Source organism: Leucopleurus acutus (assembly GCF_964270905.1).
Source record: "Leucopleurus acutus genome assembly, chromosome: 5".
In the NCBI taxonomy this organism is placed as follows: Eukaryota; Metazoa; Chordata; class Mammalia; order Artiodactyla; family Delphinidae; genus Leucopleurus; species Leucopleurus acutus.
Genome location: NC_139147.1, coordinates 83085084 through 83102072, shown reverse-complemented (window position 1 = coordinate 83102072; position 16989 = coordinate 83085084). Strand labels below are relative to the sequence as shown.

Genomic DNA, 16989 nt, shown 5'->3' with positions numbered 1-16989 from the left:
AGGGAGAGATTAGTGTGTCTTCTGATTCTGCAATTTTCTTTTGTTTCTGTAGGACTTCTACTTTCCACCATTTCCCAGTCTCCAAGTAATGCTTCCCCCTTCTAAGCAGCCTTCCTCTCCCTAGGAGTGGAGGCTTTCCAAGACTGTTATTTTTGGTTCTGTGCATTTTTGAGCCTCTCCTATATTCCTCAGTGTCCAGTGCTCTGGCCTGCCAGGTGGCAGACCTAATCTCAGTCTCCCTCCTGCCCTCACTCCCTTCCTTCCTTCCTTCCTACAGGTTGAGTCAACACTAAACAATCTCTTCCAGATTTACTGAGGTGGCTGACCACATCCACGACCAAACACACCTTTAAATTGGAATTCAGTTGCTGACCCAACCTGGCCTTAGCTCTCCTTTTGGCACCAGAGAGCACAATGCTTGGTCTGTAGGCTTTTCTGTCAGCTTCCCCCTGTGTGAGTCTTGCAGGTTGTTCTCCCTCCAGAACTTTGGGCTGTGGCCAGTCTCAGGACGGCTGCAGTGCAGGGTGGCAGGCCTGTCTCAGGGGGCAGATGGAGGCAATCACAGAAATACTGGATACCCTTGCTGGTAAGGTACCAGTAGAAATGTCTCCAGGCAAACCCTTCCTTCCTGTAGCCTGGTGATGTAAGACAGTATGGCCTTCATGACGTGAAGACTGGGAACATTCTTGTCTGCCAGCTCAGGGTGTTTAGGCATGTGGACATCTTTTTTGGCCACCATCACCCCCTCCGTTAAAAGGAGTTCATAAATGACAAGCAGGTCCTTCTTGGGCATCAACATCACGATGGCTGCTGCATCCAGGGCTGGAGCTGAAGAAGGATTCTTAGCATTCCTCTACTCAAGACGAGACCCTCTCTTTTTGAAGTGGTGAATTTTATTCATGTTCTTCCACTGCTAGGATTCCCCTGAACCCATCCTTCTTCCCTGCAGTCTTCACCTGACTTTCCAGTTAGAGCTCTGGAGTGAGCTCTGGAGCCAGCTTTGCTGATATCATATGTTTAATTTGCCTCTTACATGTAAATTAAAGTTTGTGGAATCTCTGTCTTGTAGTTATGGTATAGATATAGATTACATGTGATTTGAGTTGCTCTCCTTGTTAGTTTGTATGGGTTTTGGTGGTTGTGTGAAAAGTTGTGGATGTAAGAAACTATCAGTATCCCATGGGAACTCAGTTGAGTCATTTTTTAAAATCTTGATTTTACTTATTTTGGAAGGCTTCCTCAAATTTATAGTGATTCTTGACTGACTGCTCCTATTTAAGAGCGTGGCACAAAAAGGATATCAGGAGCCTTGTGTGTGTGTTGAGTTGGGGGTGGGCTTTGCTTTGGGGTGATTGTACAGGAGCTGGCCATTATGCTGGGGATCCTCTAATGCCATAATGTGCAGTTCTATTCTCTGGGCTACTCATTTCTGTAGGGAAAGAAACTCTATTCTCCTCCTTAAAGGATGGATGTCTGGTTTGACCACAGGGGACCTGGAGGAAGGGGAGAATGGGGGGATTGTTTCTATTTTATATAGATTTTAATTAGCCTCCTTGTTTTCAACCCTACTTGCCCTCCGCTGTTCTACTCTACTTGATTCCTTAGAGAACTGAACTTCTCTGACATTCTGTAGGGCTAAAAATTCTTTTCTGTATTTTTTCTCTCTGCCAGTATTCTAATCTGCAGTTTCCTTTATTCTGCTACTTTACTTGTCACTCCTTCTTTTGCTTCCTGTCTTCTAGAATTTTGTCAAAATCTCTTATCAGCTGATGGACCTCCTTTCATTCTCTTGTGGCTGTAGGTTTATCCATGTTTTAGTCCTTCACTTTAATTTTAGCAAGGATGTGGGAGGGAATGCAAATAAACAGAGATGTTTAGTCTGCTATTTTTAATTAGAAATCTCTTCTGTTAGAGTTTTAAATGTTTAAAAGAAAAGCATCCCTATTAGGAAAGGAAAGAAGATGGTTGTTCTATGGTTATAAGAACCACCAGGAGGTAGATGTGATCCTGACCATTGCTCCTGACCCAGACAGCAACCGGATGTGGTTGGGCCTGGGGACTGAAGGAGCGTCTACCTGCAGTTCACAGCAGAACTCACGGGGGAGGCTAGAACTGAATACCCTGCACCTATCCCTGGAGCTGAAACTCCATATCCTACATAATGTAATGTTGAAGATGTCTTTACCTTAACAAAAATGTAGTTATGCGCAGAAATAGAGTCATAGATGTAGAAAACAAACTTATGGTTACTAGGGTGGGATAAGGGATAAACTGGGAGATTGGGATTGACATATACACCCTACTATATATAAAATAGATAACTAATAAGGACCTACTGTATAGCACTGGAGACTCTACTCAATACTCTGTAATGGCCTATATAGGAAAAGAATCTAAAAAAGAGTGGAAATATGTGTATGTATAACTGATTCACTTTGCTCTACACCTTAAACTAACACAACATTGTAAATCAACTATACACCAATAAAAATTAAAAATAAACTAAAATAAAAAAGTAGTTATGTGCTATACTTAACATATTTCCTTGTCTTTACATGTTTGTGTGCCATACAATACCACATCTTCTTTATCCATTCATCTGTCAGTGGACACTTAGGTTGTTTCCATATCTTGGCAATTGTAAATAGTGCTGCTATGATCATCGGGGTGCATGTATCTTTTTGAATTAGAGTTTTCGTCTTTTCTGGATATATGTCCAGGAGTGGGATTGTTGGACCATAAAGTAGCTCTATTTTAAGTTTTTTAAGGAACCTCCATACTGTTTTCCATAGTGGCTTCACCAATATACATTCCCACCAACAGTGTGTAGGAGGGTTCCCTTTTCTGCACATCCTCTTCAGCATTTATTAGCTGTAGACATTTTGATGATGGCCATTCTGACCAATGTAAGGTGTTATCTCATTGTGGTTTTGATTTGTCTCAGACTAACTATTAGCAACGTTGAGCATCTTTTCATGTGCCTGTTGGACATGAAACTAACATGTTACCTGAAACTAACACAATATTGTAAATCAACTATATTTCAATTTTTAAAAATGTTGAACGTTTTTAAAAAAGATATTTAACATCATAACATTAGACGAGATTGATAAAGGAGTTAGTATAGAGGAAGAAGTGAAGGAGTGCCCTGGAGTACTCCAAAGTAAAGAAGTACAAATTGAAGAACCAGTAGGCTGAGAAAGAACAGCCAGTGAGGAAGGAGAAAAACCCAGAGAGTGTGGTGTCTTGCTAGAGAGTATTTCCAGGAGGAAGAGACAATGAACTGTGCAAGGTGTGTTGATAGGTCAAGTAAGATGAGGACTGAGGACCGATCATTGGATTTTGCAACACAGAAGTCACTGGTGACCTTGTTCAGAGACGTTCGTAGTGTGATAGAGGCATAAGCCTAACTGAAGTGGATGCAATAGAGAATTCGAGACAATGAGTACAAGTAATACTTTCAAGTGTCTTTTTATGAAGGGGAGCAGAGAAATGGGATGGTTGTTGGAAGGAAAGGAAGGATCAAGAGTTTTTCTTTGAAAATGGGAGAAAAGTTGTTACCATCTGTCCTCTACAGTTTGGGAAATTCTGACGTGTATTCAAGCTCACTGAATCTTTCCTCAGCTGTGACCAGTCTACGGTTGAGCTCATCCAAGGTGTTTACAACCACAAATTTCCCTCTGAGCACTGCTTTCACTGTATCCAATAAATTCTGCGAGGACTTCCAATACTATGTTAAATAGAAGTGCAAGAGTGGGCATCCTTGTCTTGTTGCTGATTTCAGAGCCCTGTGGATGACAGGGTCTTGGTGCTCTGGCTGGGTGTCAGGCCTGTGCCTCTGAGATGGGAGAGCCAAGTTCAGGACATTGGTCCACGAGAGACTTCCCAGCTCCATGTAATATCAAACGGCAAAAGCTCTCCCAGAGATCTCCATCTCAATGCTAAGACCCAGCTCCACTCAACGACCAGCAAGCTACAGTGCTGGACACCCTATGCCAAACAACTAGCAATACAGGAACACAACCCCACCCATTAGCAGAGAGGCTGCCTAAAATCATAATAAGACCACAGACACCCCAAAACACACCACCGGATGTGGACCTGCCCACCAGAAGGACAAAATCCAGCCTCATCCACCAGAACACAGGCACTTGTCCCTTCCTACACAACCCACTGAACCAACCTTAGCCACTGGGGGCAGACACCAAAAACAACAGGAACTATGAACCTGCAGCCTGTGAAAAGGAGACCCCATACACAGTAAGCTAAGCAAAATGAGAAGACAGAGAAACACACAGCAGATGAAGGAGCAAGGTAAAAACCCACCAGACCAAACAAATGAAGAGGAAATAGGCAGTCTACCTGAAAAAGAATTCAGAGTAATGATAGTGAAGATGATCCAAAATCTTGGAAATAGAATGGAGAAAATACAAGAAATGTTAAACAAGGACCTAGAAGAACTAAAGAGCAAACAAACAATGATGAACAACACAATAAATGAAATTTTAAATTATCTAGAAAAAATCAATAGCACAATAACTGAGACAAAAGAATGGATAAGTGACCTGGAAGATAAAATAGTGGAAATAACTACTGCAGAGCAGAATAAAGAAGAAGAATGAAAAGAACTGAGGACAGTCTCAGAGACCTCTGGGACAACATTAAACGCACCAACATTCGAATTATAGGGGTTCCAGAAGAAGAAGAGAAAAAGAAAGGGAATGAGAAAATATTTGAAGAGATTATAGTTGAAAACTTCCCTAATATGGGAAAGGAAATAGTTAATCAAGTCCAGGAAGCACAGAGAGTCCCATACAGGATAAATCCAAGGAGAAACACTCCAAGACACATATTAATCAAACTATCAAAAATTAAGTACAAAAAAAATATTAAAAGCAGCAAGGGAAAGCAACAAATAACATAAAAGGGAATCCCCATAAGGTTAACAGCTGATCTTTCAGCAGAAACTCTGCAAGCCAGAAGGGACTGGCAGGACATATTTAAAGTGATGAAGGGAAAAAACCTACAACCAAGATTACTCTACCCAGCAAGGATCTCATTCAGATTTGACGGAGAATTTAAAACCTTCACAGACAAGCAAAGGCTAAGAGAATACAGCACCACCAAACCAGCTTTACAACAAATGCTAAAGGAACTTCTCTAGGCAGGAAACACAAGAGAAGGAAAAGACCTACAATAACAAACCCAAAACAATTAAGAAAACGGTAATAGGAATATACATATTGATAATTACCTTAAATGTAAATGGATTAAATGCTCCAACCAAAAAACATAGACTGGCTGAATGGATACAAAAACAAGACCCGTATATATGCTGTCTACAAGAGACCCACTTCATACCTAAGGACACATACAGACTGAAAGTGAGGGGATGGAAAAAGATATTCCATGCAAATGGAAATCCAAAGAAAGCTGGAGTAGCAATTCTCATATCAGACAAAATAGACTTTAAAACAAAGACTATTACAAGAGACAAAGAAAGACACTACATAATGATCAAAGGATCAAGCCAAGAAGAAGATATAACAATTGTAAATATTTATGCAGCCAACATATGAGCACCTTAATACAAAAGGCAAATGCTAACAGCCATAAAAGGGGAAATAGACGGTAACACAATCATAGTAGGGGGCTTTAACACCCCGCTTTCACCCATGGACAGATCATCCAAAATGAAAATAAATAAGGAAACACAAGCTTTAAATGATACATTAAACAAGATGGACTTAATTGATATTTGTAGGACATTCCATCCAAAAACAAAAGAACACACTTTCTTCTCAAGTGCTCATGGAACATTCTCCAGGATAGATCATATCTTGGGTCACAAATCAAGCTGTGATAAATTTAAGAAAATTGAAATCATATCAAGTATCTTTTCTGACCACAATGCTATGAGACTAGATATCAATTACAGGAAAAAACCTGTAAAAAATACAAACATATGGAGGCTAAACAATACACTACTTAGTAACCAAGAGATCACTGAAGAAATAAAAAAATACCTAGAAACAAATGACAATGAAAACACAATGACCCAAAACCTGTGGGATGCAGCAAAAGCAGTTCTAAGAGGGAAGTATATAGCAATACAACCCTACCCTGAGCAACAAGAAACATCTCAAATAAACAACCTAACCTTACACCTAAAGCAATTAGAGAAAGAAGAACAAAAAAATCCCAAAGTTAGCAGAAGGAAAGAAATCATAAAGATCAGATCAGAACTAAATGAAAAAGAAATGAAGGAAACGATAGCAAAGATCAATAAAACTAAAAGCTAGTTCTTTGAGAAGGTAAACAAAATTGGTAAACCATTAGCCAGACTCATCAAGAAAAAATGGGAGAAGACTCAAATCAATAGAATGAGAAATGAAAAAGAAGAAGTAACAACTGACACTGCAGAAATACAAAGGATCATGAGAGATTACCACAAGCAACTATATGCCAATAAAATGGACAACCTGGAAGAAATGGACAAATTCTGAGAAAAGCACAACCTTCCGAGACTGAACCAGGAAGAAATAGAAAATATATACAGGGCAATCACAAGCACTGAAATTGAAACTGTGATGAAAAATCTTCCAACAAACAGAAGTCCAGGACCAGATGGATTCACAGGCAACTTCTATCAAACATTTAGAGAAGACCTAACACCTATCCTTCTCAAACTCTTCCAAAATATAGCAGAGGGAGGAACACTCCCAAACTCATTCTATGAGGCAACCCTCATCCTGATACCAAAACCAGACAAAGATGCCACAAAGAAAGAAAACTACAGACCAATATCACTGATGAACATAGATGAGTCTGTCCTACAGAGTAAAGTAAGTCAGAAAGAGAAAAATAAATACCGTAAGCTAACACATGTATATGGGATCTAAAAAAAAAAAGAAAGGTTCTGAAGAACCTAGGAGCAGGAGAGGAATAAAGACGCAGATGTAGAGAATGGACTTGAGGATACGGGGAGGGGTAAAGTTAAGCTGGGATGAAGTGAGAGAGTAGCATTGACATATATATGCTACCATATGTAAAATAGATAGCTAGTGGGAAGCAGCTACATAGCACAGGGAGATCAGCTCGGTGCTTTGTGACCACCTAGGGGGGTGGGATAGGGAGGGTGGGAGGGAGACGCAAGAGGGAGGAGATATGGGGATATATGTATATGTATAGCTGATTCACTTTGTTATAAAACAGAAACTAACACACCATTGTAAAGCAATTATACTCCAATAAAGGTGTTTTAAAAAAAAAGGGAAATGGAAGAAATAATAGTATGATTGTATGTTTATGGGAAAGAGTAGAGAGGGAAAATCTGATGCTGTGAGAGAGAAGGTAGATTTACTGTAGAGATGTCCCTGAATAGGGGAGGGATTGGCTTTAGTCAGGACCACAGATGGTTTATCTATAGTCAAGGAGGTAATACAGAGTATGCTGGCACAGATGTGGTAGGTGGGAGTCCAGGACAGTTTTTTTTTTTTTGACAAATTTCATTTCCTCAGTAAAACGGGAAGCAAGATCGCAAGTAAAGAGTGAAGCTAAAGAAGATGTTGGAGGTCTGAGGGGAAGACAGGTGAAGAAATCATCATTCAGGACTATAGGATTAGGATGTATTGGATGATTGCCTGGCTACAGTTGAGATGTGCTTGAGGTTCATAGTCATGGATTTAGAGAGAAAACAGTCAGCAGTTTTGCATCTTTTTCTGCAGCCAGGTTCAGGTGCATGAGGGCAGGTGTGGAGTAAGTGGAGGGCTGGATTTAACCTGGTCTGTCATTTTTTTAAGTTAGTATCACAAAGTGAAAGAGGTGCAAAGGAATTAGATTGTGATAAAGAGAGAAATTATAAGAACTGGGTGAGGAAATTAAATTTGGCAAGGAGGGAAGAGGGATCGAGGCACTGGGAAAGGTGGTAGGATCAGTGGATCTTAGGTCATTGTGAGGCAAAGCATTGCTGGAGTTTGGTAATGGGGGGGTGAGCTAGAAATATAAGCGATGAAGGCAGAAACTGGGATGCATGACTGAGATTGTTGGCTTTGATTACTGGTGAATGTAAATCTACAGAATGATTATGAAATGCATGGTGGAGGAAGGGTAGAGAACAAAATCAGGTACTGAGAATTCTGAGTGCTGGAGCGACGCTTGCCAGCTCCCCTGGCTCAGGATCCCAAGAGTGGTGTGTGTGTGTGTGTGTGTGCTCTCCTTATAATTTTATTAAAAATATAGAATACTTTAAATATGTAGAATCCACAACTCTCATATAAGCAAAAGAATACTCATTCTCTGGCAAGAACTACCTGAGTTGGAATGTTGGTTGGTTTTCCTCATGCAGGTCTCCAGCCAGCTGTTGAAAGCGTGGGTCTGAAATACAGGAGTAAAGTTGGAGATCTGGGAAATAGCTTAATAAAAATAAAGATAGAAGCAATGTGAAAGACAAGTTCGTGTGGAGAGAATGTGTACACCAAGAAGGGAGCCAAAGAGTGCACTCTGGGGAGAACACATATTTACAGAGCACGAGGAACCAAAAGAACTCATGAGACGGAGAGGGCAGAAATGTAAGAGAAGGGTCCAGGAGACACAGGATGGAAGGATTTTCAGAGTAAGGGAGCAAGGGCCCAAGGCAAGGCACAGTCAGGTTGCACAGGCTAAGAACTGGGTGAAGTCTGTGCAAAAGTGGTTGTCAAAGCAGTGGCTGGAGTAAGAGTTGTGGCCAAGAGGATTTGAAGTGGAGCACAAGAGGGCTCCTGTATCACTCAGATCTGTTCTTGCCTTCCAGCAAATCCAATCCACCTCAGAGACCCCATCAAATGTGGTCAGCTACAATCTCTGCAAGAACATAATATAAGGGTGTCAGTAGAAAAAGCTATGGTCCCCACTGGTGCAGCTGGTCCCCAAACTGAAATTGGTACTTATCATCTCCTTCTCCATCACCATCATAGATTTCCCTCTTTGTTGCCAGCACTTTGACTGGTGTGGGTTGGTTGCCTGGTGGGGAGACCTAGTCCTTCATCCCAAAGGATCTGAGCCTTAGCTACCTTGCTTTTGTCGGGCAGTGGTTGCAGTAATTGACTGCTTACTATTATCACTGGGCATGGAACCTCTGTGTTTCAGTTGTAGTCCTTCTGTATCCCATCATATAGCTACTCTAGCTCTTCATGGCTTTCAGAGTCAATCATCAACCCTTCCTGCCCGCAACCTATCCTTATTGGTCTACCAGCATGGGATTCCCAAGGGTCCAGGTAGTAGGTGTAACTTCAGACCCTATGGTATGCCTGTCTGAAGTTTTGCCCTCCTTCCCCTACTATGAGTGCCAGATCTTCTGATACAATAGAGCATAAGGCTGTAGGTACCGGAATCACAAAGTCTGAAAGTAGGCCACTGGGAGTGATGGTGGGAGGGGTCAACCCCACTTCTCCCTCTTGGTTCCTGGATGCATGTTGAACAGCTAGAGAGGAAACAACTCTGTATATCATCCACTGGCCAGTGCCTATACCTCATCTTAGAGGATGCACCTCAACCCCGCAGGGTGTTGTCCTGAAACCTGTGCCTTAAATGAGACTTTAACAGGCCATTCCAACATTCTCTTCCGATGTTTGTTTCCAGATGCTAAGAACACAGTAAGAGCAATAGATCCTGTGATGCTATGTCCATTTCACACTTCCTTTGCCATAAGATGGGTTCCTCGTTCTGAAGTAATGACGTGTGATACATCATGCTAATCGATAAGGAATTTTGTAAGCCCGAAGTTGGAGGTACTGGTGGAAGAACTACAGGCAGGGATGGGAACCAGGGAAGATGCTGCCCTTTGGGTGGTAAAGGACAGTCAGGTGGAAATTAGTATGATTGTTCTGTGGTCCCTGGAGGCCTGGTGCAAGTTCCTTGTGTCATCAGTTTGCTTGAAGGGCCTTCCCTTCAGGACCACAGAGAAGATGACCCACAGGGAGTGTGTGGCCACGGCCTCAGCCTCCCTCAACAGGGCAGGGCTACTGCGTATGGCTGCACAGGCTGTACATTGCACAACACAAGGGAGGGTCATTTGCAAAACTGTGACGTGCGTGGCCCCACCTGGAATTGCACAGCGCAGAGATCCTGTAGAAGAGAATCACATTTCAGCACTGGTCAGTGTCAAATGTGTGCTGGGGAACAGTGTCACAGATAGGATGCTAAGTGAACCCCAACTATCGGCTTAATCTGAGGGTAGAGACAGGGTGTAGGTCAACATCTGCCCTTGCCTTGAATCTCCCAGAGGTCCTGCCACCCCTGCTTACCTCCAAAAGTCTCTAGGCCTTCTTGTATTCCTCCACCCGTTTCCCTCCCTGCAGTGGGAGGGGTAGCAATTGATTAATGCAGAGATCTTTACATAACAGTCAATTTTACGAGCCACTTTAGTACGTGGAATAGCTCCAGGAATTTTAGGAGCACCTCTCCACCGAGGAACTCACAGTGCTTCTACTTCATTCTCACAACCCCTCTGTGAAGGTAGTGGAGGATGAACAGACACATTCCCCATTTTATCCCAGGAGAAACTGAGGCCAGAAAGGAAAAGTGACTTTCCCAGTGTTAGGGACCGAATGTTTGTGTCCCCTTCTAAAACTCATATGTTGAAATCCCAACCCCCAGTGTGTTATTCTGAGGTGTGGTCTTTGGGAGGTGATTAGTCATGAGGGTGGAGCCCTAATGAATGGGATTGATGCCCTTATAGGAAGAGACACAAGAGAGATGATCTCTTTCTCTGCCACGTGAGGATACAGCAAGGAGATGGCCATCTGCAAAAGGGGGCTTTCACCAAGAATTCCACCATGCTGGCACTGATCTTGGACTTACAGCCTCCAGAGCTGTGAGATATAAATGTCTGCTGTTTAAGCTGTCCAGTCTATGGTATTTTGTTATAGCAGCTCAATGGACTAAGATACCCAGGATCACCCAGCAATTTGGTAGCAGAGCCTTTTACCTCAGTGCATCACTACTCCGACAATTGCTACTTCTATCTGTAAAAACACCACACCCCCAAACCCCACAAGGGGGATGTATCAGTCAGGGTCCATCAGGAAATGGAAACCACACAGTGACTTGAACAGGGAAAGTTTAATAATAAAGAATCATTAACTATAACAGGGGACTGGGATAAAGAAAGGCTGGCTCGTAATTGGTGGAGAAAACTCAGATGAATACAGTAGTAGCGGATATAGGGAGCAGTCACTACACCTAGAGCTGAGAGAGACATAAAGAAGGAGCAATCTGCAAGAGGGCCTCCCTCCACAGACGGAGATCCAGACCTCACTGAAGAAGGCGCAGCCAGGGCTCGCTGGATGGTGAGGTCTGCTGAAGTGCTGTGCTAGCCGGAGTCGCTGAGGAACAGTTCGCTGGGGGTTGAGGGGAGCTGCCCAGGGAGAAGTGCCGGTGCTGCTGGCTGCTAGGTTCTACGGAAACCATGCATGTAGCTGGACCAGGTGCTGCAGAAGCCTCGTGCTGCGGGAGGCTGCCCAGGGGAGCACACTGGAACCTGGAAAGCTGGCCCCCTCCTCCCCCAGTCTCTTTCCAGAGCCCACTACTGAGAAAGCTTAGCACCTGGCCAGCGGCAAAGGAGAAATATTTTAAGGTTCAGGTGAATTATCACCGAGGAACAGTCTTGGAGCTGAAAGGCAATAACCTGATAACTGGCACATGGAACAGAGAACCTGGAGTCCCTTGATTGAGAGTATTTAACTCCATTTGGTAGCTCTCAGCTCTAGACAGGGCTTCCAGAAAGGAAAATCTCCAGGCTCAGGGAAGAGGAAAAGGACCCAGGAATTCCAGAAGACAGATCAGCAAGGGGAAACATATACCCAGTCAGAGAATACTGTTGTGGAAGGGAAGAACCCATAATAAATGTTTCTGTGCTTTTTAATCGAGGTATAAATTATATGCAATTAAGTGCACTAATCTTAAGGGTACTACCTGAGAAAGTTTTGCATATGTATAAACCCACGTGATCATGCCCCAGATCAAGAGAGAACATTTCCAGCATCCCAGAGGGCTCTCTTGTTCTATTCCCAGTCAACACAGAAATTCCACTATTCCGACTCCTATCATCATAGATTGGTTTTCCTTGTTTTTAATTTCACGTATATGGAGTTATATAGTATCTGCTCTTTGGTGTCTGCTTTCTTTATCATTGTCTCTGTGAAATTCATCCAAGTTTTGGTGAGCAGGAAAACCAGAACAATGCTTAAGCCAAAAAAGAGACAGAAAGAAAATTCAGCCATGTTGCTTACTAGACTGTTTCCTGTGGAGACATGTCTAGTTACAAGAGTATCTACATACCTGCTCTCCATGACGTAGATTTGTGACTATATTTCCAGATCCTCAGGCGATCATCACTTTATTGGTTGTGTGATGTTCCCTTGTGCGGGCCCAGCAAGCTCAGGTAAATAGATAAGCCTCTGAACTGAGAGATACCATCCAGTGGGTGGGGAAGGGCAGGCCTTGAACCATCTGTGTCACTGCTGAGTCTCCAGAGTCTGGAAATGGCAAAGTGAACATGGAAAGGAGGACCTCAGGGAGCAGATTCAGGCACTCAACAGACAGGGCTTAGCTAGAGCAAAGTGGGCTGGGGTCTACAGTGGGGCTAGACTTGGGGCATCCTGCAGGGGCTATAAGGTAGAGCACCCCAGTTAAGGCCCTGTTTTAGCAAAGAATCTACTAAGTTAGTGTATTTATTTATTTTAAAAATAAATTTTTCTATTTTTGGCTGCATTGGGTCTTTATTACTGCGTGTGGGCTTTCTCTAGTTGTAGTGAGCAGGGGCTACTCTTCGTTGCGGTGTGCAGGCTTCTCATTGCGGTGGCTTCTCTTGCTGTGGGGCACGGTCTCTAAGCGCACAGGCTTCAGTAGTTGTGGCTCTAGAGCGCAGGCCCAGTAGTTGTGGTGCATGGGCTTAGTTGCTCCGCGCCACGTGGGATCTTTCCGGACCAGGGCTTGAAGCCGTGTCCCCTGCACTGGCAGGCGGATTCTTAACCACTGCGCCACCAGGGAAACTCTAAGTTAGCGTATTGAGAATACCCCTATCCTTGGTATCTGATCACTTTGGCTTGCCTATCAAGAATACTTCTACCCTTGATATCCAATCAAATTATTCTTAGTAATTTTTTTATCCACTGACCTCCTCACTCTGCTCATTGGCTATAAATTCCCGACTGTCTTTGCTATATTTGGAGTCTGAGTACCTCCTGAAATTACGTGCAAAATTATGTGTAGTTTTGTGTTATGAGTATTTTTTTTTAACCTCGGAAGAAGATTTATACTGTTCATCACATTCTCCAAATGTTGGTAACCTTAAAAAATATTACAAACCACACCATACTTATTTTCAGGTAGAATACATCTATTTTCATGGTTTCAAGTTGATAGTTCCCAAATGTATTTATCATATGCAAGTTCTCTTCTATATTCTATTTTTATGTCTGCCACATTAAGATTCAAACTCCATACCCCTAACCCTTTCATTTCTACTGTCCCAACACCTATCCCAATTTGGTTCCTCTTTATTTTTTTCCCCTTGGAATAAACTTCTGAAGGTTTTCTCTGCCCTTAAACGCAATTAAACGCCAGAAGTGTTTCTTTGAAAATGCTATGTTTTGTCAAATTTTTCCTAGTCTCATTTTGGAGCATCTTCACTTTGTACTGAAATTTCTGGTCTCCTAGCTTCTAGCTTTTTTATCAGGGTTAGTCCAGCCTTTATGGCATTGCTATTTTTATATTTAATAGATTGTTCCCACTCTCAACTCCATATCATTTTATTGGAGTGTTTGCGACTCAGAGGTGAACAGGTGACAGGCGCTTAGAAAACTCACTTAAGTGCCACCACCTTCCAGATCGCAGATCCGGTTGGGGGTGAGAGGGTTGGGACTGATGAGCTGGTCCTTTTTGCTCCTGCCCTGGGGTTCGGCACCTGAGGCTGCAGTGGGGCTCAGCAGGTGATGCAGGGAACTTTGGTTGCAAGAAAGGAATCTATCGGAAGGATACTGGCAGATTTCATGAGGCCTAAGGATTGGAAGGGTAGGAGACCTCAGGAGGATTTGGGGACCAGAAAGGCAGGGACTGAGTTTCTCTCTCTTGTTTTTGTTCACATGCACGCTCCTTCTCTCTGGCTCTGCAAGGGATCTCTTGTTTGCTTCTCTCTTCCTGTGTCCCCACTTCCTAGCTTCTCTCAGCTCTCTCTACCACATGTCCAATAAAATTTGGCTGTTTCAGCCTCATTCTCAGAGGCCTCCAAGTGAAGGGCCCGTGGAGCCCATCTCAGTCTCGAGCAAGAGGAACCAGCTGGTAACATCTGCTCCCCATGCTCTTTGGACCCTCGGGGGTTCAGGCAACCAGGATGAGGGAAATTTGGTGCAGTCACAGCCTCTGGGGTTGTGGGGAAAGGGAACTCTAAGAAGCATGGTCAACATTATAATTCAGCTATACTTCAATAAAATTTTTTTGTTTGTAAAAAAAAAAAAAAAAGCATGGTCAGGAGAAGTGATGGGTGATTTTACTGCCCAGGAAAAGAGGAGCAGGTGAGGTCTGGCATTGAGAAAATTTTCTTCTGGAGTTCCCCATCCAGAACCACCTCTGTAGTTAGCTTTGCTCTAATGAGAGTCTGAGGGCTTAATCGGCTCTGAAATGGAATGACAGTGGCTGTAGGGAAAGAACTAGTAGCTGTGCCTCTTGCTGATGGGAACTGGGTGGCAGGACATTTGGAAACCTGCTGAGGTTCCATTACTAGGGAAAGAGTGTTAGGCAAAGAGACAGGAAAGCCCCATGGGGCCCAAACTGAGATCACGGGGGCTGAGACTTTGGACCCCTAAGGACCAGGATTGAATTCTCAGCTCTGTCATTTCTTAGGCAATGTGAACATTGAATGAGTCACTTATTCTGATACCAGTTTCATCTTCCATAAATTGAGATAATAACACTTATCCTACAGGGTGGGTGCTAAAATCAGAGATAACAATTGCATGGATCATGGTGCTCCAGAAGCTACACACTAAAAACCAGGAGAGAGGAGGTGAGCGCTGCTGTGGGTCTCCCTGATTGCGTGGAAGGTGCTGTTGTAGGCTTTCAACAGTGCAGGCTTAGTATGAGATCTGGGGGCCTTTTAAGGACCTTACAGGGATGTTTGAGACCTCAAATTAAATGACTGGCTCAAAACACTGAACAAAAGCTCCACAACTGAAATTGACAAAGGTTAAGTCATCTGCAACTCAACTAACTCCTAAGTGATGTCTTAAATTATTCTTAAATACAAACTCTACAAGAGTTACACAGGACATAGTATGTCCGCATCAGAGGGCCTAGCTTTGTATACTATTTTGGCTCCCCCACTTAGGAGCTGTGTGATTTGGGGCAAGTCACTGAGCCTCTCTGTGCCTGTTCCTCATCTGCAAAATGGGAATAATAATAGTGCCTACTTCAGAAGGTTGTTGTAAAATACTTAGAATGGTGCATGGCACATAGCCAGTCTTGCTATTAGTATATTTACTGTAGGATGAGGGTGCATTTTAAATGCTTGATATAATTAAGGTAGGGCCTCCAAAGTAAGGGACTGAGCCTCATAAAACTCTTAAAACAGCCCTGATCATGTTTGAGTGACCATATTTTTATGTAAATCAGGTGTAACTTAGATCATAAACCACAGATGTGCAATTGTATCTTCATAAAAATTAATGGTCCTCTGCAGGGCGCTACTGCTCCCCAGAGAATTTTGGAAATTTGTATTTTTTTTTGGTCATAACGAATAGGGGTTACTGCCGGCATTTAGTGGGGCCACACTGGCACAACAAAAGATTTCTCCTGTGTCCCTCAGGACTTTTAAATAGAAGTGAAAAACCTGTTTATAATGATCCAATTCTAGAATCTAACTGAACCTGGAATTAGGTAGGTGAAAAACCTGCTTATAATTATTTGAGCCCAGAACTAATTCCATTTTACAAACCAACACAAAGTGTTTTTATGCTTTTCGGTTTTATTGGCAAGGTTTAGTTAAATAGCAGATTTCCTGGGAAGCAACAATGGCATACATCAAGGAAAGATTGTACTGTGTTTTATTTCAGTTCACCATTTTGAGAAGTTGCTGACAGCAATCCTCTTGTATTATCGGAGTCACCAAATATGTCCGCCTTTTTTTTTTTTTTTTTTGCGGTACGCGGGCCTCTCACTGTTGTGGCCTCTCCCGTTGCGGAGCACAGGCTCGGGCCACGCAGGCTCAGCGGCCATGGCTCACGGGCCCAGCCGCTCCGCGGCATGTGGGATCTTCCCGGACCGGGGCACGAACCCGTGTCCCCTGCATCAGCAGGCGGACTCTCAACCACTGCGCCACCAGGGATGCCCTGTCCGCCTTTTAACCGTCATCTTCATGGTAATTCTGCATTTACATAGGAATATAGTGATTTGGCCTGTATGACAAAATGTCAAATATAAAGGAAAAGAGTCAACAATATTCAGTTGAATATTGAAAATTTGGTTTTATATCTGCCCACGTTGAACCCTTGTGAACATGCCAACTCTGCAGTTCTTTTCTAATAAACAGTGACTCCCCCATCAAGATAAAGTGAAGATTTTACAAAGAAACACATTTATAAAGTTGATAGCATATCACACTTCTGAGATTTAAAGGAAAAGTTTGAAAGCTAGAATTTTGAAATAATATAAAGGCTTGCAAAATAGGGTAAGCAACACATTGTAGGGGGGAAAAAGTCAAATTACCAGCAAACGAGAGGTTATGAGAACGATGATAGGAGAAAATCCAACTGAAATGTTATTTTTATTCCACTGAATTCTGATGATACTGTTCTAAGAAAAATCAGAGATGGTGAAAGCTATTGAACATCAGCTGTGAGTTGGGATCAGGCTAGGAAATTTTGATTTCTAGTGGACGAGAGCCCCCTGGGGGATAAGGAAGCACTCTGCTCACATGGATGAGGTTAAGGGATAAAAAAGCCACAGTGGAAATTT

At 42.9% G+C, this 16989-nt stretch overlaps 1 pseudogene across 1 annotated transcript; it reads right to left on the bottom strand.

Moving 5' to 3' along the window:
- Positions 1-309: 309 nt before the first annotated feature.
- On the bottom strand, positions 310-799 carry LOC309961866 (small ribosomal subunit protein eS10-like; annotated as a pseudogene). Its single transcript has one exon. The product of its transcript is annotated as a small ribosomal subunit protein eS10-like (transcript).
- Between the last annotated feature and the right edge of the window lie 16190 nt (positions 800-16989).